The sequence below is a fragment of the Malurus melanocephalus genome, unplaced genomic scaffold (assembly GCF_030028575.1).
Source record: "Malurus melanocephalus ecotype Western Australia unplaced genomic scaffold, MMel_1.1 scaffold_338, whole genome shotgun sequence".
NCBI lineage: Eukaryota > Metazoa > Chordata > Aves > Passeriformes > Maluridae > Malurus > Malurus melanocephalus.
This window is the reverse complement of record NW_026623570.1, coordinates 776,956-790,759: the sequence shown is the minus strand read 5'-3', so window position 1 is coordinate 790,759 and position 13,804 is coordinate 776,956.

The following is a 13,804-nucleotide window of genomic DNA, read 5'->3' as shown; positions in this document are numbered from 1 at the left end:
GGCTGGCTGAACATTAACCTAAGCCTCAGCCCACGTGAAAAAGGCACTCCCAAACGCAGCCCTGGGAAGGAGGAGTCAAAGCCAAAGCAGCATGTTCGCTCCTGAGAATTGTACTTCGGGACAACACTCAAGGAGAGCAAGTATCTGCCTGGGGACGTGGGGAGGGCAGGGGAAAAAGTCCTGAGTGCCTGTTAAAAAAGCAATTCAGCATTTCTTGCCAGAGTTGAGCAGTGAGTAAGGCCCAGCTGGGTGTAAAACACTAACACCCACTGAGAATATTTTGCAAGGTCCACATTATTCTCAAAAATCTCATCAACAAGCAAGGCACAAGTTAGCAAAGGGTTAAAGCAATCGGATTCCCTGTAGCCATTCCTGGCAGGTTTTGTTCTTTCCTTGTTATTYTCTCCAGTGTTTCTTCTTTATTCAAACGTTTATTATTCATAATCCCGAAGTTAAAGGATGAGTAACTTCTTTAAGTTTTTGAGTGAACACAAAGCTCATCCAGCACCAGTAATAATCCCACCCTGTGTTTCCCAAATTCACAGTAGGGCTGGATCTACAGCTCAGCCTGCTTTGCTTCCAACAGCTAAAAGGGCAGCAGCAGCTATTTTAGAGACAATCCCTCATCATAAAATAGCCCATCTTGGTTTTGTTCCTGCTAACACAGCTCTTTTTCCACTGCTTTAGCCCAGCTGCTTCCACCCCACCCTCCTGCTGAAGGAATGCTGCCCCAGTGCCCAACACCAGACCCTGGGGCTGGCACAGGGAAGGGCTTTGGTCTGGGACACTTCACACCTCCCACACTAAATGTGCAAAAATATTAATGGGAATTTCCTCYCTCTTCCTCCCTACCCACAATTCCTGTAAAACTTATTCCTCCACCCATAATTCAGAACTCAGGTTTACCCACACAGCTCCTCCTCCATCTGYTCCAAACCAAGATCAGGTTGTGAAGTTCAGTTATAACCAAACCCCACAGACCACAGGATTTACAACAGCTCAGAATTAGACACAGGGAGTGTGTTACTACAGAATGGTTTGGGTTGGAAGGGACCTTAAAGCCCTTCCAGTCCCACTCCCTGCCATGAGCAGGGGCATTTTCCCCTATCCCATGTTGCTCCCAGCCCCGTCCAGCCTGGCCTTGGGCACTGCCAGGGATCCAGGGGCAGCCACAGCTTCTCTGGGCACTCTGTGCCAGGGCCTCCCCACCCTCACAGGGAACAATTTCTTCCTTGCATCCAATCATAAAAGTTCATCCACTAATGAAGACCACAGGAGCACACAGAAAGCAAATTGATTTCTCATGCTTTTCTGCAGAGACACAGAACAGTTGCTGCAGAAGCGTCACCGTCAYGTGTGACCACACACACTGCTCAGGATGTGAGACAGGGGAGGGATGACAACAAAAACACCTGTGAGAGAAGATGTGGCTGCTCTTTGCTTTCTGTTTTTACAAGCTTTGAGAAGTGTTTTTTTCTCCCCAGCCTTTCCAACCAATCCCCCTGAGCACACCTTGCCCTGAAAGAAGGGCTCGGGTTTCAGGCCATCCCTTCTCCTGGACACAAAATCACCTCTAAACTGCCAGCACTGCAAACAGATGGACACCACAGCCCAYAACTATATTTCTTTTGTCCCTCAGTGGCGCTCCTTGTCATTAAATTTTCTTTTAATAACTTCAGCAGCCAGCTGCTCATCCTTTTTAATGGGTCAATTTRCAGAGGCTCCCAGACACTGGCACCAGGCAGTTTCATCCTCACAGTTTCTCATGCAGTGCTAATAACTCAGCCRGGCTTGTTGCACAACTGAGGCAAATTTAAAGCATCCAGATGAAGAGAGAATTCTTTAAGAGTACACTCAGCTTTGATTACTCACACGAGGAGTACACAAGTGCTGCTGAAAGTTTCTGATCTCYGTGGATAATAACAGCTGCGCTACAGCCGCTCACGTCCTCACTCCTGTCTGGCCTTCAGTTATTCATGGTATTTGAGAGGAGCAATCAGCAAGTTTATCTCCTAGATTGTGCTTGTGAGAAAGGAGGTGAAGGAACAGAGTCTGCTTTTTCAGACAGAGCGAATCAGGGTAAATGTTCCAGCTCTGGTTTCGAGCTCTCCAGCATGTTTCACGCTCCAGGACAGTATTCCTGGCATCATCAGAGATGAGACAAGCTCACTAGGATGAGATTATCYGGATCACAGGAGCTGAATCTTACTCAAAGATGGAGACAAAGAGACATATGATGCTCTCAGCAGCCAATTAGCTCAAATGAATCACGGGAACAGACCCAGTGCTGTTACCGTCACCACTTCARTGCACAAGTTATTTCTGAAGGTATCCACACATCCTGCCAAACTGACATGACTTGGCTTGACTYTTTCAGGATCAAAAAGAGGTGGAATAACATCCCTCCTCCTTTTGGACAGTCAGGAGTTTCAGCAGGCTAGAGAGGTAAAGACTGCAGGAGCTCTCTGTGGTCTGGGAGAGCTGCCTGTGCGTGGTGCCTGACAGAACTGGACATCAGAGCCTTCAGTATCATGAACAAAACATCCATGGGATGCACTGCAAGATTTTATAGCAGAATTACAGTTTTCAAGCTTCCCCAAAGGAATCTGTTACCCTGAAAARGGAGTGCAAGTGACACATTACAATGTGGAGTGGAAAAACCTGGATGTAACCCAAACCCATAATGTGCAATTCTTTTCTTCCCCAGCAAGTTTATTTTTAGGATATGTAGTATTAGAAAAGCCTGAAAATMATTTATCATCCTTCAATCCCACCACATGAGAAAATCTTCAAACAGTGTTACCTGTCCATCACATGAACCCATTGAGATTAAGAGATTACTCCAGTTTCTGGAGTCACTAAATTGGTGAGATTACCCAAGCCCCAGCTTGTTCCCAGTCTGGCAGGGAGCAGCAGCCAGGCTGTGGCCTGGGGCACCGTGTGAGCTGCACTTGGGTCTGGGTAARGCAGCAGCTGGGCCTGCAACACATCTGGTCCTGCTCTGCCCTGAGCTGGGAGAGAAAACCAGCACCTCTCAGCAAAAAGAGCTGCCAAAAATCAACACTCAGGCCCTACAAAGTGCCTCCACTCATGACTGCACTGTGTGGGACCAGAGCCAATTTGTCATCCTGCTGGGAGAGATACAGGAATGCCCAGGCAGCTGGGGTATCAGTGTATCAACATCMCTAAATATCAATATCATCAGTTGCTCACCCTGTTTGATATTGTTATGGCTTGGGAGAATGAAGAAGAAGGGGGAGCAGGGGAAAAAAAATATCATATATTTAGATAAGTCAACTGCAAAGTTGCTTAAACCTAATTACTACTGTAAATGTAATTTCAATCACCCAAAACATTTCCACTGCTCAAGGAAGAGCTGTAACAATAGGAGGAAGCACTAAGGCAGYAGCTATTCTTAACACTGAAAAACACTTATTCTGATGAATAACCAGGACTTATTAATGTAAATTGAATATGCTTCTGCCTTCTGGGCTTTTAAGACTGTTAAAATTAGAAGTCTCAGCRGGTTTCAGAGGATGGCCTTGTTTAACTCCCTGCTCAAACACGTGCCTGACCTCTACAGGGTGTTTGCCCTAAAAGAAATCTCTCTTGCTGGACACTAAAGGCACAAAGAAGTGCCAGGCAGCAGAGTAATGATCCACAAGCTGCTTGTTCACTTCCTCCAAGGCCAGGGACCATTGTCCCTGCACCAGAGTGTCACACATCACTGAGGGGTGATGGAGCAGAGGGAGGTGGGACGAGGGACAGGCAGTGAGTGACCAGTGCTTGTGCCAGCCCAGCACTCACAGGGATTCTCCAGACTCCACACTGCACAGCACCAGCTCCTCAGAGCACTTTGCACCTCGGCAATTTTCACAGAAGAGGAATATTCAAACACTCCAGTTCCCAAACTCCTGCCCCAGCTGATTTCACAAACCTCATCTGGATTTTTGCCAGTTGAATTCTCTGTTCCCTTCTGGGAAAGGGATGGGGCAACAGAGCAACGAATAGGAACAGTGCCAGAAATGAACTTTCTTACTCTGGTGCCCCAGTTCTCAGCCCAAAGATGTGATAGATTAGGCTGTCATCTTGTTTATTTCCTGCACCATAATCACAGCAGCGGGATGGGCTCCACGGGCTGAACTGGCCATGAGTCAGTCTGTTTGCAGGCATCCCACAGGAGCTGCTGCCCAAAGAATGCCAAACATCCACTCCTGACAGAAGTCATGCCCATGGCACGGCCCCACAGCCAGTGCAGCTGCCAAGGTTATGAGACAGCTCAACAATAGCTGCTGATAAGCTGGAGTTTTACCAAGGATGGTAAGACAAAGGGAGGAGGAAAGTAGGAGTGACCTGATCATAGCTGCACAGCCAAGCTACTGATTAAGATGAAAAGCGAAACACCTGAAGACTCAAACATGGATTAAGTACAAATCCAGTTTTCAAAGCAATGTGTCATTTAGGAAGGTTTGTTAGTTTAACAGATTTTAATATATCATGGTTTGAAAATCTCCTCATATTTTTTTACATTGGGTCAGACTAGCTGAAACTTCTTCAGAAATTAGGCTGGAACCCCTCTGCATTATTGAAGCTTGCCTTGTTGTGAATGATGACTTGAAAACCTGAATCCACTCACCTAAATACTCCAAGATTAAGAGAAAAATAATTGCCAAATAAGTCTCCACACATTGTCTCTACACAMAGGAATTAAATGCCAATGTGTTTATTTTGAGTAGAAGATCCACCAGACTGAGCAGGGGAACAGAAGGACATCCCACTCTCCAAGGGAGCTGCATTTTTACAGATCCCAATTGCTCAATCAGTTATTTCCAAAATAAAAGAAGATTTAATACAGTCAAGTAGCAGAAGCTCTTATTTAGCAGCCAGGCAATCCTAAGTGCCAATTATTCCACTCATAAGCAACAGTTTTGTTGTACTCCAAAGTGCCATCACTTATCCTAACAGGCTTCTGTTCCACTTTGCCGTCCCCTCAGCTGTGACAGGTCCATCAGGAGAAATCTAAACTTCTCTGAGTGGGGAGAGATTACATTAAAGTGGTCTGTAATTTATATTTATGGGCAWTCTCCTCATTTGTCCTTGAGGAAAGAGCTGGGCTGCTGTCTAAAGACTCAGAAGTAAAAAAAAAAAGTCAGCTGCCACTATTTTTGCTCTGCTGGCGCCTGGCTCTGAAGTCACCACACTGAGCTTGTCTGTACTGGTTTCGTCTATAAACGATGCAACAGCTGGAACAAAACTGGTTGAGATGCTGAGCCTGATTGCACAACACAGCTCACAGCTCTCACAGARCTATTAGGAGTCAGGAACCTGTTAACTCATTAGAAGAGGGCTTGTTTTTCCAAAATTTTAATGACAAAGTTTAATTATGTGAGTCTTCACAAAAACCAGGACTGCAAGATGTCAGACATGATTTAGCTTGGGGGTCAGTGAGGGGATGGAGGAGCTTGCTGCAGGCATTCCCAAACAGCTTTGTGGTGCAGGATTTACAGGAAGAACTCGGGCCAGGTGAGGCTGGTGGAGTAAGATCATCTCAAAGGTCAGTCAAGGATTAGAGCAGTGTCTATAAATCCCCACGTGCTGTTTGCCCTTGTATAAACCCCACTGCTCTGCCTGGAGGGCCAGAGAGGAGATGGGACACAAAGTCCCAGGAATCAGCATTGAGTGATGTCGCAAGACAGATTTTTATTGCTCAGTTCACACCTGGTGTGTGAGGCTGGAGTGATGCAGTGCTGGGGCCACGGCCAAAAGAAGGCACCGCATCCATCAGCCACTGAATAACCATGGCCAAAACCAACAAGTGAAAGAGGGAGAAATTCAACTTGGACTCACAGGTGAGCTGAAAACTACAAAAACTTAATAGAAATAAACGTAAAAACACACCAACAGAAAAACTGAAGTGACTGTGTTTTACCTCACAGCTCTACTAAGTTTGATGAACCTTTTAACCCAATTAACACTCAGGAAAAGTCTTAATCCTGGTCTAAACARCCAAACTTTGGTACAATGGCCATTTTCTAATACAGGCATCACTTGGCTGTGATTGCTGACTCCTACTCATGTTTTGRCCCCAAAAATTCTGATACCCCTCAGCCTGATCTAAACTGGGAGCAGCCAGCAGACTAAAGAGCCACACATATKGCAGAGACAAAGGAGAGGAGGAGATGAGAGCAGCTGCTCCTGCAGCTCTGCAAAAGCAACCCTTGGGCAGTTTCTGGCACRAAAAACTCTCCAGAAATAACTGGAACAACCCACAGGAATGGTAGAAATCGAGCTTCCATGATGGCCACTGCAAATACATCATCTTACCCAAAAAGCTTTCACGCTGACCCAACAGCATCTGCACCACTGAGGCTCCCAAGCTGCCCACCGTGATACTTGCACCTTGCTGGAGGACRAGGGATGAGCATTCTCACCATCAACTGCTTTCCTCATAAGCATGGGAGTTAGGGAATTTGTCAATTAACCAATTAATTAGAAAATTAACGAGTTACACCATCCCACTGAGAGCAGACTGAGCCCTTGTTGGATTGCTTTACCATGAGCTAATGCAATAAAGCTGCCTCAGAGTGTACATCCTCCTGGAACTCGGAGAGATCCAAGCGAACTGTGATGTCTGACCCAGTACCACTGTCACAAAAAGCACTTRTTTGGGGTTAAATTACATTCACAGACCCCCAGCTAGCAGCCCTTGACCTTTACAAAGATTGTTTTTCCTTTGCCATCTGCTTTGCTGACAATGAGGTGGTGCTAATCCTTTACAAAACTGCACAGACCACACCAGCAGGACTCACAGGAATGCCTTAAAACAGCAATTCCTTTTATCAGCTGCAGTCCCCAGTTAGTTTTCCTTCCATCCAACACATTGTCACAGCTAGAATGAGCCTTGCAAAAAGCCGTTCTCAAAAAAAAAAAAACCAAAAAAACCCTTTTTCCATGGTGAGTGCTGGTATTTTATAAAGGCTTGGATTCTCCCAAGGGTCCTGGCAGCTCTGTGCTTGCTCCAAACCCTTCCTGCCCCGCAAACATCCGTCAGCATCATGCCAAGGCAGCGTAGGAAGCACGGAGTGAATGAACTCTGGAAGCCTTGGATAAGGGGCAGYGTTGGAAGGGCTGCTCCCAGGAGGGATCCTTCCTCTCCCCTCAGTCAGAGGAAGCACTGCAGCTAAATACAGCTGTTACCTTTATCCAGCTTTCTACCCTGCTCATGCACAGGCTGGAGGGAGGCCAGGATTCTRGAATGTTTGCCCCAAAAAGGGGGTTGGGGATCAGCTGCAGGGATGTATACACTGCCCTGCGTGCCTCACCTTCCGCTGGGAAACACACAGATTTCCTTCCACTGTGTCAGCCCCGCTGCTTCCAAACGGGAACATTGTCCCAGCTTTACCTTGACCGAGAAAAACAACTTTCATCAGCAAAGCTGTATTTATTTGCTGCCTGAAGAGGATATCCTTCCAGTTCCATTATATATTGGCCACCTGCTATGGGCTTCACAACAGTTCCAAGCTCCTGGTCACTTAAACCCKTACAAACAAGAAATTCCACTTTTATTTCCAGTGTTCATCACTTGGAATCTAATTCAGAAACAGGACCTTTCAGAGAGAGAAGTGCAGAGGCAAGGGAATGAGGAATACAGCAGAAAGGCACAGATCTGAAGTTTCTTAGTGGCAATGATACATCTTCCATGCTCCCCTAGGTGACCCTGGCAGAGGTAATTGAGAAATATAAAATAACTCTTGGCCAGCAGCCTCCTGCCAGTGCTTCAGCCATGCCCAGCTTGCTCAGCATGTTGCTGTCGAGCCACCAGTGTGGTGTCACCTCCTGTGCTCAGGCTCCACCATATGATGGGAGTGTGCACGTTCACCAGGACATCTCACAGATCAGAAGCCACAACCTTTAATTCAAGAAGCCAGAGACACAGCAAGTCACCACAGATGGACAAAATTCCAGATTATAGAACAACAAACAACTCTCAGAAAACTACTGAATTGACAATGGTCTTGCCAGACACTATGAAAGAAGATTTGACTTCTCCCTCTAAAAATTCAAAAGTATGTGAAAGAAATATCAGAATATGATTTATTTTATGGAGCTGCCATATTATTTTTCTGTATGACCAGAGCAAAGTTCCGTTTTGCACACAGCTGGCACAGAAGATTTAGTGAGAAAGATCCTCCATTTTACAAGAGACACAGTTTTTAACAGCTCAGCAGTCCAGGCACTGGCAGCCCCAGGGGCTGATGGAATAAGCCATGCAGATGGAAACAATTATTCAGGAAGGCAAGGACTCCTGCACGCATGGAGCAACATCTCCCTAAAACTGAAGCCTCCYACCAACACATTCCAGACTCTTGGAGTAATCCACTTTGGGGAATATTCTTTAAGCTACATCAGCTTTTGCATTTCTTTCTCCAATCTTAATTGCAATCACAAAACATACTCCCCTKCAAACCGACCCAACGGTCTGACCAAACAGCAACAAATACCAGGAAATATTATAAACATCTGAATCTCAAACCAATTTAGAGACCCAACCCTTCAAGCAACAAGTTCTGAATTCTGACAAGCTTTTCACTACACAACTCACCTGAAAAGATTAACCCACACAACCAACAAGGCTGTGGTGGATGACTTACGGMTAAAGTCTGTGAAATAAAATAATGAATCAATCACACAGGCTGCACTCAATATGTAGTTTATCAAACTGAAGTGCTTTACATAGCTCAAAGTCATGAGTCTTGGAAAGGGAGAGAATTTCCAAAAGCACTCACTGATTAGAAATATCTAATTGAGAGTAGTACTTTCAAGCCAGCTGCAAAAAGAATATTTCATATAATATGCTGCAGGAGAAAAGTAACTCCAGCAGGTTTCAATTAAGCCTCATTGCCATATGGATTTTGCATCCGCAGCAGGAAGGCTCCAACATCATGTCACAACTMAGATATTTTTATGCCTCCAAATGAAAGCATTTAAACTGCTTGGAAAAGAAGCATATGGGCCATAACATCCCCAATTAAGAAAACATTTTGCTGAACTGGGAGCCTAAAAGGTATATGAAGCTAAAATATACCATATTCTCAGTCAGGTATGGCAGTTTTTAACTTTTAAAGGATATTAAATGCTAGGAGTGTGTCACGTGTATGCCCTAGTGGCCTCCTTACCACCCAGAAGAGAAGATGCCAGTGCAAGTCATACAGTGATTTTAAGGAGGTTCTGAAAGGCTGGGGGCTCCTTTGTGCAGACAGAGAGGGGCAATGCTCCTGGAGCAGTTTACACCATCACAAGAGCACGTGAGGGCTCCTCAGGTCACCACCTCAGCCAACCTACTCAAARCAGGGTCAGACACAAGCCAGAGCAGGATTCGGAGGGCTTTGGCCAGTTGGGTCTTGTAAAGAACCGAGGTTCCAACACCTCTGTGGCTGCCATTCCAACACCCTCAGTGAGTGATGTTTTTCTTAAGGCAAGCTGGACACTCACCCATTTCAGTTTATAAAGCTTTGACAAGTAACACGACTCTCTGTCCAACTAATCAAAGACACTGATGAAGCGGGAAACAACAGTTACGGTTTTTTTCTTTTCAGTATTAAAAACATGACTTCAAAAATGTGTCTTGCTTAACCCAAGAGCTCAGCTGCTGCTGCTGCTGCACCCTCTTGGGATCTTGAGCCAAACCTTCAGTGTTATTTTTCTTCATGCAGCTTGGACCCAAGAACCCCAATTCCTCCTTACTGGAAACAGATGTCGGCCAAGTGAAATCATCCCATGACTCCTGCAGGAGAAGGATGTAAACAGCCACAGCTCACCCAGCTGTTACTCAGAGAGGCCCTGCTGACACGTCAGGGGTCCCCACATGCTGCAAGACCTTCAGAATGCTTTGACATAGTSATTTGAGACGTTTATCCCTTCAATCGACCAAAACACATTTGGTCACTTCAGTTTACACTAGATTAGAGTTTGGGTCTTTTTACCAACTTCTTCCAGAGTTCTGAGCTCAGAGGAGAAAGAAACTATCTGTTAACACTGTTATCTGTGTTTTTATACATACGATTCTTCCCAGTGGAGTCTTAATGTTTAACAGACCCCACCCCTGCAGCRTGTCTGCAAAGTAAAGGCTTTACAGACAAGAAGGGGGAAAAACGGAGATTAAGTGACGTGCAAAAGGTCATAAAACACGTATGCTGTAGTTTGGCAATCCACCTCCCAGGAGGCTCAACCTCAACCAAAAGGAACTACCAAATTACAGCTCTCACTGATGCTGTGGCTCCTGAGTCTTCAATCCGGGTTTGGGATTTTCTCAGCTAAGAAAAATACCTGCTGCAGTATGGAAGGGCTCTGGGACAGARGCTGCGGAATGGGTGTGAGAAATGATGCACCAGGTGAACAAGAGAYCCTCATGAAATCCAAAATTATTTGCCATCACTGTAATCAACCACACTGGCAGGAGTTCCTCTACAGCATCCAAKGCTGCAAGCTCTCTTGCTGATGCCCAGGAAACAGCTTCTGCACACAACAGCAAAAGGAAATTAAAGCACAAACTCACGGATGCTATTTGAGACTACAAGGCAGCTGCAAGGTCAYGCTACATTCATGCTGTGCTCCAAATGTTCAGCAAAGACAGGCACGAGGGCAGGAATTGCAGCCAGATAGAAATAAAAGAAATATTTTAACAAATGTGGATCACAACAGAAAGTCTACAGGATGCAAACTGATACCCCACATTTGTGGGTCCGTGTCCATTCTCCAGGCCAGGCTCRCACAGCACCAACCTCCTGTAAGAGGAACAGACCCACAGCAGAACCAAAATGCCCTTTCCATACTACTTTTAGCTCAATTCACACACAAAACTTCTATTCTTAACAACCAGCTATTTATTTGTGCATTATTTCTCATAGCTCAGAGACAGGAAAACCAGGTATAAACCACGAGTGCCATCAGCATAGCTGTGGTACTGKGGAGCTCTGCAGGAACTCGGCTCAAAGTCGCTTTCTCCAGCAGGTTTTGCAAGCTGGCACCAAGCTCCCTGCTATTACAGCGACACTGCCAGGGACAGCCAGCCCAGCCAAGCTGAGGCTATTCCGAGTGTATTTACACAGACTAAAAAACTACTCAAAGCACACACTTTGGTAGCCCCAGGCTTTAGAATGTCACTGCACAGTACAAGAAGCAATATTCTAGACTTTTAGATTGTTTATTTACTCACCTCGATTCATCGACTTCTTTGCAGTGATGATCCCAGTATAACATTTTTAACCTAAACTGGGGCATTTTGGCAACTGCCTCAAGATAACAGGGTTTCTTTGTGAGCTGAGATTAACAGAGAGTCTAAAATACTCGAGTAGCCTAAACAAGTGGAATCCCATATAGGCAGGAGGTATCATCCTCAAGGGTTCAGATACAATATTAGAGGCATCCCAAATAATGCAGCTGCAAGATGAAGCCTTTCTTACCAACACCTTTTAAGTGCACACGATAGAAAAGATAAAGATAAAAACCTTGAGACTACCAGCAAACGCTCTTCTCGCTGGCTCAGGGAAGACAGCTTGAGATGTCAGTACAGCAGAGACAATAAACCCATTCCCCAACGGWGCAGAAGCCAAAATGTGCGGGAAAAGCGGCAAATCAGCAGCGCACGATGTTAGGGCAGGCAGACCCCCGGAGGTGCGGGTGCACGGCCGGAGCCCCCGGCAGCGCCGAGCGTCAGCCTACCTGGAGCGGTCAGCGCCTGTCCGGAGCGCTCCGAGCCGGAGAGAAAGAGGAGGAGCAGAAAGCGAGGGGCTCTCCTGACCCCAGAGCTCGGCACCCCCTGTCCGGAGCCGCCCAGGGCCGGGCGCGGAGCTCGGCGGAGGCGAGAGCGGGAGATGAGACCCTTCTTCCCCCCGCCCCCGTCCCGCCCCTCCGCAGCTCGCCCCGCTCCCTCCGCATCTGCCGGGAGCATCCCACCCTTCCCGCTCGCAGAGCGGGGAAAAAACAGGGGAACCCCGCTGGAGAATCCCCCGAAACTCCATCCCGGGAGAGGGGGATGTCCTCRGCAAACGGCTTTTCATTTCTTTTTGTGTTTTCCTTTCTAAAGAAAGGAGCTGCGAAAATAAAGACGCGGGYGAATAAGTTTTATTTAAGAGCGCGGGCAAATATTTGGGCACGCGGAGCGCAGGGGATGGGGAGGGGAAGGCAAACACGACCAGGGCAGGTTTCATCGTTGCTGCGGGCTGGTTTTGCACAGTGTRCCCGYGTAWGGYTCTGGAGAGGCAAGCACCGCAYRTGSGGASCAGAAATAATCGTTTTTCACAAGARTRTTCATTGGGAYGAGGCTTCATCATTCAGATCCTCTTTAAAACAAAAGAGAATATTGAAGTGTGCATCAGCACAAGAACACACAGCTGTTCTGTTCGCAGCCCGGCACCTGAATAAAAAGCCCTCAGGCTACACAATGATGGCTCATCTCGGGCTCTTCATCCTCCTTGTGCTTCCAACAACTGGTTAAATCAAATCAAGCTGCTGGTGAGTGCTTTTCTAGGCTGTAATCTACCTTACATCAGCCTGACAGCTGAGCTGAAAAGCAAAGCCTGAACGGAAATCAGGGACAGGTGTGCTCAGGATCTGCTGAGGGTTTAATTATTTCTTGTTAATTGGAGGTAGACTTGCTTCATTTCTTAGACCTGGGTGTTGAAAAGTTGTTTCCTACTTTGAGAACTGACAAGTTGCAGATCAGAAAAGTGCTAATTGGACTATATTGAATTTAAAATCCAGTAAGAACTATGACAGAGAGAGATTGCTTTGATCTTATTTATTTGAAACCAAAGATTAGTGGTCATGGGCAGAAACGATCACTGGTGCTGGTGCAGTGCTTGGTCCTTATAAAAAAGGAGTTTGTCCCTCTGAGGTGGGAGGGGTGCAGAAAGGACAAGAAACTGGCTGCTATCATCCTTTTCATATTTAGGCAGTCAACACTCTGAAAGCAGCTGTGGTGATCTGAGTAGGTGCCGACTTAGTCCTGAGTGGTTTTCTTTTTCACACAATTCCCCTTCCTCTGCCATGCTGCAGTGGCTGTCATGGATGCTGACCTGGACCTACTTTATTTTCACCTGAGGTGGTTCTCTGATTTTGACTCAGCTCCAGTTTCCTCCTCCAGACTGAAGGCAACAGTCCTCTGCTCCGCAGCCTCAGGGAGGCCAGGATTTTCCCAGCTTTTCCACGCAGAGAAACAAAGAGCTGAGCCACGTAGGTAACCATGTAGGATGGCAGCAGCAGAGTCCTCAGGATCTTAAAGGTCTGGAGCAACAGGCAGAYGAAATTCCAGGTGAGAGAAGAAAGCAAGGCGCACAACAGCTGGGGAAGAAAAGGAAGAGCAGAACTGTCACTGCAATGATGTTTTGGAGGAGGTTCCATTTGCAGCAGGATATACAGGATTTTGGAACCACCAGTGCTTGTTCCCTTCCCTCATGCATCCAACCCAACCAGTATTATGTCCTACAAGAYGCATGTTTAAGCTGCTGTTGTTCAAGTCAATAGTTGTAAATATGGAGAGCTCCAGGAGAATCAAATGGTGCCCTAGAGAAATCCAAGCTCATTGTTAGTATTGTTAGCCTTTGAAAAACTATGAACTTATTTAAAGTTAAATACATAATTACTACACCAACTTGGTCCTGCCTGGGGCATTAATGGTCTTAAAAATGGTCTTAAAAATACTTTAATCTGAGGTATTGCTGATTCCATGCTAAAGCTCAGCTTCGGCGTGTTAGTTAAATAGCTGCAGCAGTTTAAGCTGATTCCAGTTCTTGGCTAGTCCAGC